We start from the raw sequence: 16,173 nt of genomic DNA, 5'->3' as shown, positions 1-16,173 counted from the left end.
CGTCCACTAACTACAAGGTCGGCAGTTCGACCCCTTCTCCCTCATTTTGCATTGCCTATACTGAAGGTAGTGAACCCTAAATTGCCCCTAACAGCTGCCCCTGCTGTGTATGAGTGATGCACGATGTACGAGAAAGTACATAGATGCACTGTAGGAATGTGTGTGTGAATGGGTGGATGGCAAAACTGCACCGTAAAGCGCTTTGACTGGTCATCAAGACTAGAAAAGCTCTATATCAATACAGACCATTTACTAGTATTGTATCACAACCTGCATTTACCTAGACTTTTGAAACGTATATCATATCAGAAAAGGCTATCGCAACATTTCAGGTTCCAAAATGTGTATTATTTGTGTATAGCGTTTCTCTTGGCTTCCACAGTTTGTATACACTCGCTGTATTCGTTTGATTTGCACAACGGCTTCTGGCATCCTCAGAGTCCCCGATGCCCTTTTATCATTCAGATAATACTGCTGCTAAAGATGTGACTTTTACAGAGTGTTCTCGGAGTGACTTTAGTAGTTCACTAGCAGCGTTTTACAGATTCAATCTTCCAATAGCAACTGGATTGTCACCGCTGCTCTAAAGTCTCTTAACAAGGACACATTTCAAGATGACTCTGTCGACTGTTAAATAATTCAGCGTCTCTTTGTTATCCTCTGTGCTCGGCACGCATCAGATTTCACTTTGCGCCTTGCACACTCGCACAAGCGACAGACGTGCACTCATTGAATCACATACATGTGTTATTTTTTTTATTAAATCTGTCTTCTATCTTTTTTCCCCTTATTTTTTACACACAGACTTTCACCCCATACTCACATACTGGTTTGCTATTGATCCAAGCCCACTAGTCTGATTAGGAAAACCAGTGGTATTACCCATTAATGCTCTGGGTTCACGGGACTCGTGCGCTCATGTGACGCAGCGAGCAGCTCCACGGGCACATAACTTGCACAAAATAGCCAGGAGGGAATCAGCTGAGAAGCACACAACTGGTGGTTCCTCTGAACCACAAGCTTCCAGGTCAGCGCACCACATCTAGTCCATTAACAATGGGCAAATCTGACATCTGGCTAGTGTGAATGACAGGGAGACTGACACTGTGGAAGTCGGTTTGGCAGTAGCTGAAAAATCAGACTATAGGTGAAAAGGAAAATGTGGGAGTGAGGGAAAAACGCCATACAGAAAGTTAATGTAAATAAAACCTTAAAATGATTTTAATCAGACAAAAGCTACAAAGCTATTCTGTCAGGGGAAGGTTGATAATAAGATCTTCATCTCTGCTTTACAACATTAACTAGGACATTTCAGTACTTTAAACAGAAGTTTTCTCTGATTTCTACCTTTAGTTTAAACTAGTGCACTGCCTGTTCTCAACCTGCCTGTTTTGAATGAGCTGTTTGTTTGACCAGTGGTGATGCTGGTTGCAGCTTTTCTCTCTGAAACTGTAAAACCTGACCTGCAGAAACTGAGCCGCAGCCAGTAAAGACCAGCTGCCCGTCCACAGGACCCTGAAGCTGCTGCATAAAGAGCTGTTCACCTGTTTATTCAAAGTTCAGTGAAGTACATAGAACCCAGAACAGTTTTTTGTTGGCGTTGTGAATGTGCAGAGAGCTGGTCAGCTGTTTATTGATATTGAAGGTATCGTGTGTCCAATTTGCAACAAGTTCGACACAGCGCCTCCTTTGGCCCTTACCAATACACATGGCAAGTTTGAAGCCAATATGATGAACGGTTCTCAAGATATGTGAGTCACATACAGACAGAGCGACAGACAGATATTTCTGGAAATAGTCGATTTTATAATCAGCACCTGAAAAAGTTTCTATTTTCGCTCCCTCCACTCCACTAATCTGCTTGGAAATAGTTTGAATAACATTATTGTATTCATCTCAATACCTCTGGAACATTTTTATACCATCATGTTGGAAGGTGCTTCCCTTCAGCATCTTCAAAACCCAAATGAGGAAATATCTTTTGAAAGAAAAAGCCTTTATCTCTCCATTAGAGCAGTGAAGCTGCTCTGGAGGCTTTTAAATGTGGATTTTTCTCTCTTTTTATGTGCAACCCATCTGTATGTATATGCACTGCCTGTGCTTGTACACATCACCACCATGTAGATCTTTTGAAATGTGAACTTACTGTTGAGTGTCCCCGTTGCCTGCTGGCAGTGTGTCGTCACTGCAGTCCCCTCCTGTAGTGGCCTCTGGTTCAACGCACCCTTCCTCACATGCCCGCTGAGTAGCTGGGGTGCTGCTCTCACACACACACACACACACACACACACACACACACACACACACACAGAAAAATGACACACAACATCTCAGATATTACTGTTGTTGCTTACCACAGCCCTTCCACAAATTAACTGCTTGTTGCTCTGGGCCGTGTGGAAGAAATAATAAAAACCAGCAGAGCAAATAACTGATGAAAGACCATTATTTATAACGGCGGAGAGAAATACTGAGCACAGTCTTCTCATTTCATCATCTATCAGTGCAGAAATGTGAGCTGCAGCTTGGCTAACATCAGAAGCAATCATGTACCAGCACTGCCGTAAGTCCCATCTGTGATTGTGGCTCTGTTGGTGCTAAAGCAAGCAATCAGATGGCTTATTTCAGCTATTAGCGAGGAAGCATTGGGATGTGGTTGGTGCTAGTGTGAATGCAGACTAAGTATTATTTTGATTTCTATTCATAAAAAAAAAAAGAGTCTGCTTTACAAAGATGGAGCCAGGACACAAACTCATGCTACAGAACACTAAGATTAGTTTTAATGGGAAATCTATTTTTGTATGAGGTTATTGGATGTATTATGAAGCTACAGCTTCCCAAATGATGACAATGGATGGCAGGCATGAGGATATATTATTGGTTTCAAGTTGAACAGTCTTAAGTAAAGCATAATCAGAGTGTACTTTGGGCTGAAGGAAAACTTGTTTCTATAGATAAAGCGCACAGAGACCAATTCTACCTACTTGTTTTTGTTACGACATTTGAGGATATAGATAACGATGACTGCGGTCTCCAGAACCAGGAAGACTGCAGCAGAAATGGCCCCAATCTTCCACGCCTCCAGGCCCAGCTCCCTCGTCTCTAAATAAATTAATTAAGACAAACGAAAAGCAAAAGAGAAAGGAATTGGATTAAGAGGTGAATGTACAGTAGTATATCAAGACATCTGAATCAACTCTTCCTCTTGTGCTGTACTCTGATCAAATCCTCATTGGGCATAGAAAGTGTATAACGGGAATACTTTACTTGGGCAGATAATAGCATAGTCACCCACCAGTCAGAGCAAATCAAATGTAGTCATTATGAAGAGATTCTGCTGTGAGGGATGAGATTTGGGGGTCTGGAGTTCTTAAATGCAAATAGCTGTCAATAGAAATTAGCCAAAATGTCGTCTGGATCTAAAACTACCACAACATGTATCGCTGTTTGTGTTTTGTGTGGAGCAGCATTCGACTCGTGTGATGAAGTAAAGTAGTCAGAATATTACTGTGTACGGCGAACGGAACACGGAGTCTTGTTTCTACACCGGAAGCCTCTAAAATATAAAACCTCAGTCTACAGCCAATGGGCTAAAGTGATGGATTCAAATGGAACAAAATCAGCTCGTCCATCTGCTTTGTTTTCAGAACCATAATAATGATTTATACTCTTATTGATTGCTCTCACCAAGTGTTGCTGCAGAAATCTGTTATAATATGTACTATAATATAAGATACAGTTTTGAAATGACACAGTATATTACCTTTTTTTTTCCATTTTACCTGTGGTTCTAGTTGAATCTTCCACCAGCTCATTGGTCTGCCCTGGTTCCTCCACTTCGGCCTGAGGGGGTTCAGTCAGAACATCCTTCACTGTATTATCCAGCGTCGGTTGGGGGACATCAGGGTTGTGTGGCAGAATGTCATCGGTAGGGGTGATGATCTCATTGCCATGGTTGGATTTCTCATCACCGAGGGTATTTTCCCCCGTCTCCTCCCCGCCAAGGGATGGGCTCGGGGTGGGAGCCTGGTTCTCGGTGCTCTGCTCTACGGAGGCTTCAGGCTCAGGGGCAGAGATCACCAAGATTTCTAGAAGAGGAGCATGTGGTATGTGACACACAGATGAAAATGAAGCCAAGAGGCCAAGGTTTAGGGTTTGTGGAGAGGACCTATGGAATGTAGAATAATGCACAGATGTGCTGTAGCTCAGAGTAACAGGTGAGCAGAGCTCTGCTCCCCTGAAAGGCTTTGAGATATTTAGTTCTGAAACATCGTCCATTTTACAGGTTTACAAGTTACAGACAATGAGCTTCCTGAACTAAATTAAGATAGTACAAAAATGGCAGTGTGTTTTTCCCCCATTCAAATACCAATTTTGAACATTTCCTTGAATATCTCCACTAATTAAGACAATGCTCTGTCTATTCCTGTTATTGTCACTTGTTGAACTTCTTTTCCCTTAGTTGGTGCATTGTGTATGGAATAGTAAATCGTGAAGTTAGAAAACAAACATTTTGCTCAGACACACGGAAAAGGACAGGGAAGTGACTTGGCGGCCATAGAGAGAGAGACACAAAGAGAATACATGTTTAGTAGTGCCACCGAAAAATAGGGCTCCCCCTCAAAGCCACTGTGGAATTCAAACTCTGTTTGTAGAGTTTTTGTTATTATGTGTCCCGATAATCATCTCGCTGAATTTTGGAGAGTTTTAGTTTCCACTGATAAATCATTCATATGCGTGGTTATATATTTTGAGTTATAACATTTTGCTCCACTTACCTCCTCTCTGACACTGCTAAAACAACAGGAGCAGCTGATGTTGGATGTTGAAAAACCTCTTTTAGGAGGCGTGCTGGCAGCCAATATTTTTGTAAAATGTATTAAAGGAGCGTATAATCTGTATTTAAGAGCTTTCCTCACTTGATGTAGGTTAAGATGGAAACAATGCAAGCTCAACCAAAGCCGCTGAGTGTTGGACTGAATGTTTAAAGGCAAATACCAGTTGAGTTTTAGGGTTTTCGGACCCAAATTACCAACAGATTTTTACATACTCAGCAGCGACTGATGTACTGAAAGTGAAATGAGAGGGGCAGCTAACGTTTGGAGCTCATTAACGAAATTGTTGATAAGTTGACAAGAAGATTTGAGGAAGTGTGAGACATTGTGGACCTACAAGGGGGCGTGGTTCCAGTTTCAGGCCTCTACACTGAGGCCTTATTTCCTTGTGCCTGGTTTCAATCCAACGCACCACGTTGCAAGCCTACTGATAGGAATTATACATATCTCACCTTGATCCTCTGTTTCGCCGCCATGTGACGTCTCCGATGGGACCTGCTCCTCTCCTCCCGCTAGTTGATCCCCCCCATCATCCACCAATGCAACAGATTCCTCCTTTATTTCACTCTCTCCATCTCTTTCACCTCCTGCCGCCTCCCCCACATCTGCACCTTCTGTCTCTACCTCTCCAGCAGCTCCTCCCTCCACCCCAAACTGGCCTTGTTCGTCCTTTACTTCCGGTCCTTCTGTGTCCTTCACTACCTCTTCCTCCTCTTCCTCCACTACAGTTTCTGTGGTCTCTGTCTCGTGATTATCAGACAGCAGTACTGACACATCACTTTCTACCTGAGTGTCTCCCTCTAGTGATTCTTCCGTTCCCAATACATCTGCTACCTGCTCCACATCAGCCACAGCCAGGTGAGGGTCAGCCTCTTCCAGACCCTCCTGTTCTGTGTCTCCGTCCAATGCCACGTCCACAATAGATGGAGTTTCCTCTGCGTCTTCAGTTCCTGTTTCAGCTGCAACTTTCTCTTCTGACGACACAACCTGCATAGTGTCGTCCTCCGCCCCTGTCTCCTCTACTGTTGAATCCCCTCCTGTCTCTTCTGACTCTGCAACCCCCTGACTGACTTCAGTGTCCAGAGACTCATTGATAACCTCCACTCCATCTGTTGTTTCTCCAGTTTCTACACCTGTAGTGGTCTCCTCCACAGACCCAGCTGCTGTTTCACCCTCATCCTCTGCATTCCCTTTCTCTTCCTCAGCTACGTCTTCAAATGCATCCACCTCTGCTACCTCCTGCTCCTCTTCAACATCAGTATACCCTCCCTTGATTCCCACATCTTCACCCTGCAGCTCCTTCCCCACTGCCTGCTCCACCACCTTTGCCTCTATGTCGGCTTGAGCCTTGTCTTTTTCAGTCCACGTTGCATCCTCTTCAACCACTTCCTGCACCGCTAGCTCATCTGCTTTCCCTTCGCTCCCTCCTTCCACCTGCCCCATAGCTGCCTCCACCACCCTCTCCAGCAGCTCCTTCAGCACTTCTTCTGCCCCACGACCCTCCACCTGCTCTGAGGCCTCCAACACAGCTTGCTGCACATCTTTAAGGCTCGGAGGGGCCACTACTGGCACTACTTCTGCAGGGGGCAACTCTGATTCTTGGGGTAAGGTCTGGCCATCTTGGTGGGTGACCAGCATGGAGGATTGCAACGATGATGACAGACCTAGAAAGGAGGTATTAAACATTTTTGGTGGGTTGTAGCTTTGTAAACACTAGAATAACCTGAATGATTTGTACTGTGTGTTATATTGATACTGATGAAATTGACCAATCAGGGAGCAGATCCAAAGATTGCATTATTACATTCCTGCTTGTTTCTTTGCTCCTTCAGTCATTGACTCACTGATTTAGAATACAAAAATAGATGAAATATAGATGTAAGCACATTACATGTCGAGGCAAGTGAAATAAAATGATGTTGTTTGGCTTCGTACACAAATATCATCACATAGATAATAAAACCTGATTGTATTATGCCACCCTACCTTCAGTTGTGCAGTGTTGTGTTAACAAAACCACCAGGAATCCTTTCAAAAAGACGTACTCCATGTTGTCAGAGAAACCATAAAAGAATACACTCCAAAACAGTCCCAGTTTGTTCCAGGAAAACGCTTCTTTACCTCCTTTCGTTCCTTCAGCCTTGCTTAACTGTCATGCGTGTGCGTTTGGGTACAACACCACAGGACATACAGTACACTGAATGTGTAGACGCTCGTCGGCTGGACAGTAAATTGGGCCTGGTGACGCCGATGTGAGGGAGGGCGAAAAACTGAACATCGTCCTGTTAAATGTTGCCACCCCGAGGTGTCTTCGTACCGCCAGGTGTCTGTGCGAGAGTTGGGCGGGTTAAAGTAGCACCTCCATGTTAAATGCTTTGGACAGCCTTACACGGGCTGTGGTAAAGCTCGGGCGGCATGTCACACACACAGTGAACTCTGGAGGAGCAATTATAGGTGGGCTGTGAGTTTGGGGTGTGAGTGATACTACTATTAGGACTTGACATAGAGCTAGAGAAAGCAGATCTGAGTGCAGCGCAGAAACGCTGCAGGCAAGAGCACATCATAATATTACAACGCCATTGACATTCATACAAGCATGTTGATATTCTTTGGGGTCACTCTTCAGGGAAATTATATGGAATGGCATATGTTTCAGGTGTTTTTTATTTTTCTATTCTTTATATGGCCTTTGCACCCTTTACAGGCATCTATCTGTGCATATATGAGCAGAGCAGCAATGGGACGACTCCATGTGTTCATCTTACAAAGACATCCATGTAATACAAAGTGCTTATGTCACAAGGATGTTTAGCATTTCCCTGTTCCGTCTCACAACGGCATTGTTAGTGTCGGAATACATGGAAATTTGTAAGTGGGTGCTACATTAATTGGGCTCCAACTGCAAAGGTACAGAGCCAGCCACAGTGTGTTGCTAGAGGCAATGAAAAATTCCCAGTTGAATTATTGTGCAGCAGTTTATTTATATTCATATCCAGGTTAGCATCATTGGGACATCCCAGGCATACACAACAAGCACTTGGATGAAGTGTTTAAAATGTCTCTGTGGATTCAGCCAGGTATGAGATTGAGCATCTGTTTCCTACTCACTAATCTGTCTTTTGTACACTGTTAAAATATGATGACATGCTTATGTGCATGCAAAGGAGCAGATAGTGTGCAGTTGTGAAAGGCAGGACTGAAGTGACTGCTGTACACCTACAGTGGAGATAATGGGGCTGGGGTGTTGCTGGGAAGACCTACTTCTTTGTCATGATAGACTTGTAGGGATGGAAGGAGTGTGTTAGTACGCAACATTAAAGAAATACAGTAATGTTCAGACATTCAGCTAAATGAAATGTAATGTAAAAATCTGAATCCTCGGGATTGTTTGTAATCAGTGTCTGGGCCTCTGATCAGAGCTAACATCTCCAGGTCACACTTTTAAGTTGTTATACTTTATGAAAAAAGAATAATGACATTCCCAACAAACTCTGTTGTACTTTGTCTTTGTGCTATTTTGGAGATTGTTAGCAAGCTAACACATTAACCAAAGAGGATGAGCATCCTAACTCTATCTTCTTGTCATTGTTAGCATGTTGATCTTAGTGTTGGGCTCAAAATGGCTATTAGCTAGCATAAAATTGTTACATATAGAGAAAAAACACTGGTCAGGTTATTTTGAAAACGTTGTTAACATTTAAAATTTTGTAAAATAAGATGTGTGTTGTTGAAATAACACCAGCTAGATAATCTTAAATGTTGTTGGGTCACTAAAGTTAATGAAGTTAACATAATGTTAATTAAGGATTTAAAGTATGCAGAGATGCTAACTTTAAATGTGAACTAACTTTCCCCTCCAGGTGAAGACATCAATTTCTCACAGACATCTGTCTGATATCGGTCTGCCCGTCACTGTCCCCCTCCCCCCTTGGAGAAGTAATCTGTCTTTGATAGATCATACATTGTTGCCCTGTGATCTGACCGATAATAGTAGCCCTTCTGGGAAGCTCCACTGTATCTCGCCTTTCAATGAAATCAGCATATCCTTAAAGGCTCCATTGATTCTCATGCCAAAAGACCAGCGTGACAAAATTATAAAGCTGTGTCATGGAACCAATGAGACTCGACCCACCAGCTTATTATCTCAACAGCTCCTCAGCAGGAAACACTGAAAGTCTGCTCTAAGCTATGAAACCAACTACGGAAATAATAGAGACTTTTTGCTGTCAGTGGTTGGTATAGAACATGTCAGCACTATTCTCCGTGGTCTTTGTGCTGGTTTTGAAGCCACGGGGGGCGTCGCGCGAGTGATCTTTGCTTCAATTTGATTTGCTTGACATTCCAGTGCCAAATCTACACGTCTGCATAACGAGAGTCTCTTTTCTCGGTCTGAAAACAAACCACGGAGAGAAACTTGTGAGACTGTAGAGCTCCAGAGCGATAAAACACGTCTGCATTGTTTTCTTCTCTACGTACTTTGTGACATTCTTTTGAATTCTCTCTAACTTTCATTTCACTGATCTCACGCCCCCCCCCTTATTCGTGACTGCAGGAGATTAGGTCTGAAAGGTTAATACAGTCACATGAGCTTCACATTGTGCTTTGTGCTACCAGGCAGTAGCACTTCATATTTGGCTTGTGACTGGGCTGGAGAGGGGAATTACTACAACGAAACGTACTGTGTCTTTTTTTTTACATACACACACATCCACTTCACCCTCCACACCTCTTGTCTCAACACACTCGCATTTACATGGGCATACAATCGCACACAAACTTGGGAACACTTTGTAATACTGCGAAATAATTAGTTCAGAGGCCTAGTTTTCATGTTGGCTTATGATTTGTAAATTCTATCTATAAAACAAACATTGTGCTGTCAATCAGAAAAAAGACAAAGGGCAAATTGTCTGTATTTTATTAAGCTAAGGACAAACAATCATTAATTCCTGTATAAAAACCCAGAATCAGGAAACTCATTGACCACTAAGCGCCACTCTCTCAATTAGTTTTCCCAAAGTACCTCAGTACTCAGATCAATCTTATTACATTTCATTTGATCAACCAAACTGATCCTATAGTAAAAGTGAAACTACGTGGTGCAGGGTTTGTGTTCAGGACTGGGAGGAGCAGCACCCTGTGCAGTGCTATGAGGCCATAGGAGTTGCTGTCTGTATTTCACGTGTCAATGTTGGAATTTCAGACAGCGTCTCCATGAAAAGAGGGCGGTGGAGGAGAGTAATCCACATTAACCTCTACCCCGACCCAGTGGCTCGGCTCACCAACACTAGTTACTCATCAGCAGCGGAAAACACTGCACATGATGCATTTAGTGAGTTTGGACACTTAATCATACAAAATACAGTGTGGTCTTGGATTTTAGATCTAATCCAGCTGCACCAAATTCCACTCATTCACAGATATCAGTCCCTGAAATATATATTTATACTTTTTCATCAAGATCTTTATTTATTTACTTTTTGAAATTTACAAAACTGTCGAAAAACACACTATCTCACAATGTTAAAGAAAGACAAAAAAATATGTATCCGCACCAAAATTGAATGGGTTCATATCTGACCCGGACCGCGTCCTTCCACAAAGTGTCATGGTAATCGGTCCTGTAGTTCTTGCATAATCCTGCTAACTAACTATCGAACAGGCAAACAAACAAAACTAACAAGCAAACATGTGGTAGTTTACAGAGGGATTCATAATTTTGTCTGCAAGAACATTTTAAAAGAAAATATCAAAACAGGCCATTCATTGTTCATGAGTTTTATTTTGGTGCCAAGTCTCCAAACCTCAGCTGCCAGGCTAAAAGTGACCCCAGTTTCAAGCCTCCAGTTTTGGACTCCTATCACTCTTAGGCAAAAGCAAACTGCAGTGATGTGGTGCAGATGTAGACATGCCAGTGTGCGCCATCTACAGGCAGTCTCTGACATCACCACCTTCAGGTAAACAAAAAGTCCTTCAAAAATAAAATGCCACATTTCATGTTCTACTATTACATATACAGTATATATATATAAATACATACATAAATATCTTACATGTACAACCAATTTTGAAAAGGGGATAAAGAGAGAACCCAAAAGACTTATGAGGACTTGTGGAGGTGGGGGGGAGCAGGGCAAAGAGGCCCAAGGTTGCTCATTGTGAGGGTAGTGTGTCTCCGATTTGCCTTTTTCATTTTAGCTTTAGACACGCACGCACAATCGCACACACATACACACACAGCCTTTTGGGGAAGGGAGGGGAGCATTCCTCAGTTGGCCCAATAGGTGCAATCACTCACTGTTTGTATACGTGTTTGAAAGTTACACATTTTACATTTGAAACCTGCAGCATGCTTGGAATGTAACTGTGTGTCCTCCGTCCTGGTGTGTCCAAAGACGGAGAGAGGATGTAGAGCTCAGACAAAAGAAAAAAGTAAAGATAAAGATTTTCAGTGTCAGATGATAAATAGAAAATATTGCAATGTGATGGTTCACAGTGGATCCTGGATACAAATTGAGAAAGCATTAGAAATTCATCAATAAATCCCCCAAATCTGTGTGTTTTCAGAGTAAAGAAACCGCATGTGAAATGGCAGCAGGGATTCCCCCAACGAGGAGCGACAGTGGAAATTCAGCAAGGGCTTGTTAAACCACCACTGGAGTGGAACAGACTGAGGGTTAGACATTCTTCACTTACAGGGGGGGGGACTCTTTAAACGCTTTGAATGTGTATTAAGAATGTTGGCATGACCATAATTCCTCATGATTCACTACTCACACTCAGCTGTGTCAGGGTTTAAGGGCATCAGAGCTAATAGTTATGTAACATACAACCAAGCTGAGTCTCCACAGCGTAGTGAACATATTGCACATTTGAAAAATAAAACAGGTTTCTGTCGGGGATGTTCAATAAGAAGTTCAATTTCATTGCACCTCTTTCTCTTTACCCTCCTTCTCTTTCCTCTTTCTTTCTCTCGTCTGTCTGCTCTCCATCTCTCTCTCTCTCTCTCTCTCTCTCTCTCTCTCTCTGTAGTTTCAGGAATTCTTCCAAAGGATGTTCCCCCAAATATCTAGGACATCTTTTTTGGGTCACCATTAAAATGATCTTCCAAACTTATAAAACATGCAGTAAAGTTACCTTTTTTTGCATATATGGAGATCAGAGCCTTCCTGCTGACACAAACAACAACAACAACATCAACCAGTAGCAACAACAGAAATAATATATTCTCTCATTATTATTCCTATTTAGAGTTCTAATTTATTCGGCCTTAGTGGGGGGAACAGCAGTTTCAAAGGAAAAACCACGAAGAGTGGCTTGTTGATAAGGCACGAAAGTTAAGTCGAATTATTCAACTCCCCCCCCCCTCTCTGTTTTCACCCCTCGTTTCCTCGCACACATGAAAACACAAGCACATACTCGACATACACACATCACTCAGAATTGCCACTTGAAGTGGCGACAATTTACAATTAATTAGAGAGAATCCATATTTCCCTGCGTGTTTATAGCTTTGCAGAGGCTCCTATGATCCGCAGCTCAAAGCCGAGCAGTGAAGACAGAAGCCCCAAAAAAAAACTCCCCCGTCAGCTCCATATGCTCGGAACAGCCTTCATCACTGAGCGATTGACAGATGTGTATTGACGGCCAAATCAAGCATCCTAGTCACTCTCCCTCGTAATCGTGCAGACAACACGTGAACAGAGCTCCACTTCAGTCATCACTCGTGTTGCTCTCATCGTCAGTTGTTGTAGTTTCAATAGGAAGATAATAATGTGTACAATTTATTTATTATTTCTGCACGTACATTCTTTAATGCGAGCGCTTACAGTGAAAGAGATGGAAACTGCCGGAGAGGGGGGGACGTTCATCCGACTGCGTTTTTTTAATCATCACTCTCATATGCCCGCACTATTGTCTGCCAACATACAACAGTTTTTTTTCCTTTTTCTGTGGTGTTGGAAGAAAGCGAAAAACAATACCTCCCTTCACATTTCTACGTCTCCTTGTAAATGGAACACTTATATAAGGCACCATTGTGGATTACATAAATGTCTCAAACTTATCAATATTTCATCCTCTGTGTGTTTGATGTGTTTGGTAATTGGATATTTATGTTGTGGGCTTCCTCTCTCAAAAGCCCCATTGCACTTTAGTATTTGTGTATATGTGTGAGTATGTATGTCATATATATATATATATATATATATAGTTGCCTTGTGAATGCATGCATTCATCCATACTGTATGTGTGTCTGTGCATGTGAAGAACCTACGTGTGAAGCGGTGTTTATGTCTGTGTGTGTGTGTGTGTGTGTGTGTGTTGGTGTGCGTATGTTCCCATTTTCTCTTTTGCTTTTCAGTCTCCACAGGAAGAAAATCATCTTAATAGTGGATTCATTCAGACAGAGAAATACAAAGTCTGGACATGGAAAGTCAAGGAGGAGAAAGTCAACACAGCTTGAGTGTGTATTTCTGTGTGTGTGTGTATTTCTGTAAGTGCATGTGTGTTTGTAGCGAGTGCAGATGGAACAGTGCTGATAACTTTGCATCTTTTCCTCCTGACACTGGGGTGGTCAAGAGGAGAGCACTGGGAGGTTTGTCTGTCTCGTTGCGCTGTCTCCCAGGGGAAGAGCTGCTGCGTCTTTGAAGAAAGCGGCGAACAAGAAGAGGGGAGAAGGGGCGGGGGGGGCAGCGCTCGTGTGGGACTCCTCAGTTGCCTCTGGAGTCTAATACATGTTTCACATTTCTGACAGTGAATGTGACAAAAGTGCTGTCTGTGTCTAGAAAGTATCTGACAAAACCATTCAAGGAGCGACCTGGGTATCGTAGCGTGGCAACTGGCAAAGAAGAGGAGCATCACTGAGTGCAACGTCTTCTCCTCCAGGCAAAAGGAGGAGAGATGGAGGAGGAGTGTCCAATATACTCATATATTTAGTGGCGCATGTACACATATCCATGCACACATATGGAGACACAGAGGGTAAACAAGCGGCGGCTGATGCCATCCCTGCAGTTCTCTTTAGCGACCGAGCGAGGGAGCTGTTGGGTTTTAATTCACTGATCCCAAAGGAGTAGAAGGAGAAGCCTGCCAAGACTAAAAAAGAAAGAGGGAGAAAAAGAACAGAGAGAGAGAGAGAGAGAGAGAGAGAGAAAGGAGGGGAGGGTGAGGCAGTGAGACAGAGAGGAGGAAGAGGAGGGAGCGAGAAGAAGCAGCCTGACTGGTACCTTCACAGCCCATTACATCATCGTTCTCTATGAGAATACTCCTCTTGGAGCTGACGTCAGTGGGAACATCTCCAATCACACTGTTGGTACAGGAGCAACACCTTCATCATGCGATAACACTACAACAAACCCGGTCCAACTCATCCCAGCTCTGGCAGTCGCTTCGGCTTGTGAGGTTTGGACGTCACTTGTCTCCCCCCTGCTTCAGACACATTCTGACGTTGGACGTTCAGACGTTTTAAATACACCGTAGCCCGCCTTAAAGTGGTGTTTTTACAAGGCAGAGTGGATTTTAAGGACGGTAAACATGAGAACAAATATAGACCCTCATAGCTATTCCGGTGTACTCGACAGCTTTACTGCTCATCAGACTAACTGCACCTCTGCCCCCGCTGCTGATGGGCTTCCTCACCTGCCTGCCTCCTCAGCACATCAGCAGAAAGTTGTCTCAAAGTGCAGGAGAGAAGCGAGGCAGCGGCAGAGTGTGTGCGGTTTGGTATCTGTGCGAAAGGGAGGGAGGGGAGGGGGGTGGGGTCTTTTGGCATGCACAGACATTTGTGCATATTCTGTGCCCAGGTCTGTTAATATGCATGCATGTGAATGTGGGTTGGGGGGGGTTGGTGGGCTAATGATCCCGAGCACTCCTCCTCTGCCACGAGAAAGCAGCTCAGTGCCGTGAGGTCCCAGATAACCTGTTTGGGTGATTTTGCTGTGGCTGCGGATATTCCGGTCTTATCATCAATCATTAGATTTTCCTCGCTGGCTGTTCGAATCAGGTTTGCCCTGCTGTGAACACATTTAGTGTAACAGGATCTCTGTGGGTGTGTGTGGGTTTGTGTGAGTGTCTGCGTGCGCGTGCGTCTTGCTGTGAACGCAGATACAGCAACACTCAGCACTGGACATCGCAGCAGGGAGCACCTGAGAGAGAGAGAGAGAGAAACGAAGGTGTGTGTGTGGGTGTGTGTGTGTGTGTGATGGGAAAGTGCTGCTGTGTGAAAAGGTGGAGAAAGAAGATAGGAGGAGGGAGTGAGTGTGCAATCACACCAGTGAGCACCAAACAGAGCTGTACAGTAATACCTGAGACATGGAACACATCGTCTGTCACACACACACTAACACACACACACACACACACACACACACACACACACACACACACACACACACACACACACACACACACACACCCCATCCAGATGCAGTAGCTGGTGTCTGCTTGTGATGAAGCAGCGACTCCCAGGCAAAAATAGGTCAGAGAGACTCAGTGCCTCTGGAGTCTACAAGGCTGGCCTCTCAGTACACACACACACACACACACAAACATTTACATGCACACTAACACACACTACCTATGCATGCACAAAATGACGTACAACCATTTACAATTAATGCAAAACAGACAGATATTGTAATATATAATTTTATTACCATAATGATATCCCTGAAGGGAATTTGTTTTGAAACTACCGATCACGACACATGTCGTGTACTGAACAAGCATACAAAGAAGACAAAACAGAATGTGTGTCCTTCCTTCAAATGTTTGTGTGTTTTACAGGAATTTGATCTAATGTGTTGGTACAAAGTGAAGCATATCATTAGACAAGGCAATGCCACCATTAAGTGATACTTACATGCAAGTGTGTGATCATTGTTTACATGCAGACTGACAGTAAGACAAACAAGCGACTGTCCGTAGTGTCCTGTGACTTGGTGATCACAGTTTATGGCTGACAACATGGACGACAAAATAAAACTTAACTATGGAACAACATAAGAATACAAATAATTTTTTGGCAAAAATCAAGTAAACACATTTACTTAGTTTCTAGAATGAGAATCACAATTACTGACAAGAGCTGAAGAATTAAACCCATTGTAGTTATTAACACATGAACCCGAAACCTGAGGAGGAGCAAGAGAAAGTCTAGTAAAAATGTTTTTTAATGATGCTGAAATCGGACAAAAGATTAAATTTAACTTCAGGAGACGTTTAAATCATCAATCATATCGTTCATCTCAAAAAAGTGAAGTAGACAGACGAGCCAGGGAAAAGACAATATTGGAATCTGAATAATAATAATTATCATGACAGGTGAAAACAGTGTCAA

The sequence above is a fragment of the Hippoglossus stenolepis genome, chromosome 2 (genome assembly GCF_022539355.2).
Source record: "Hippoglossus stenolepis isolate QCI-W04-F060 chromosome 2, HSTE1.2, whole genome shotgun sequence".
NCBI classification, from domain to species: domain Eukaryota; kingdom Metazoa; phylum Chordata; class Actinopteri; order Pleuronectiformes; family Pleuronectidae; genus Hippoglossus; species Hippoglossus stenolepis.
The sequence above is the reverse complement of the archived record's forward strand: the minus strand, read 5'-3'. Positions refer to the sequence as shown.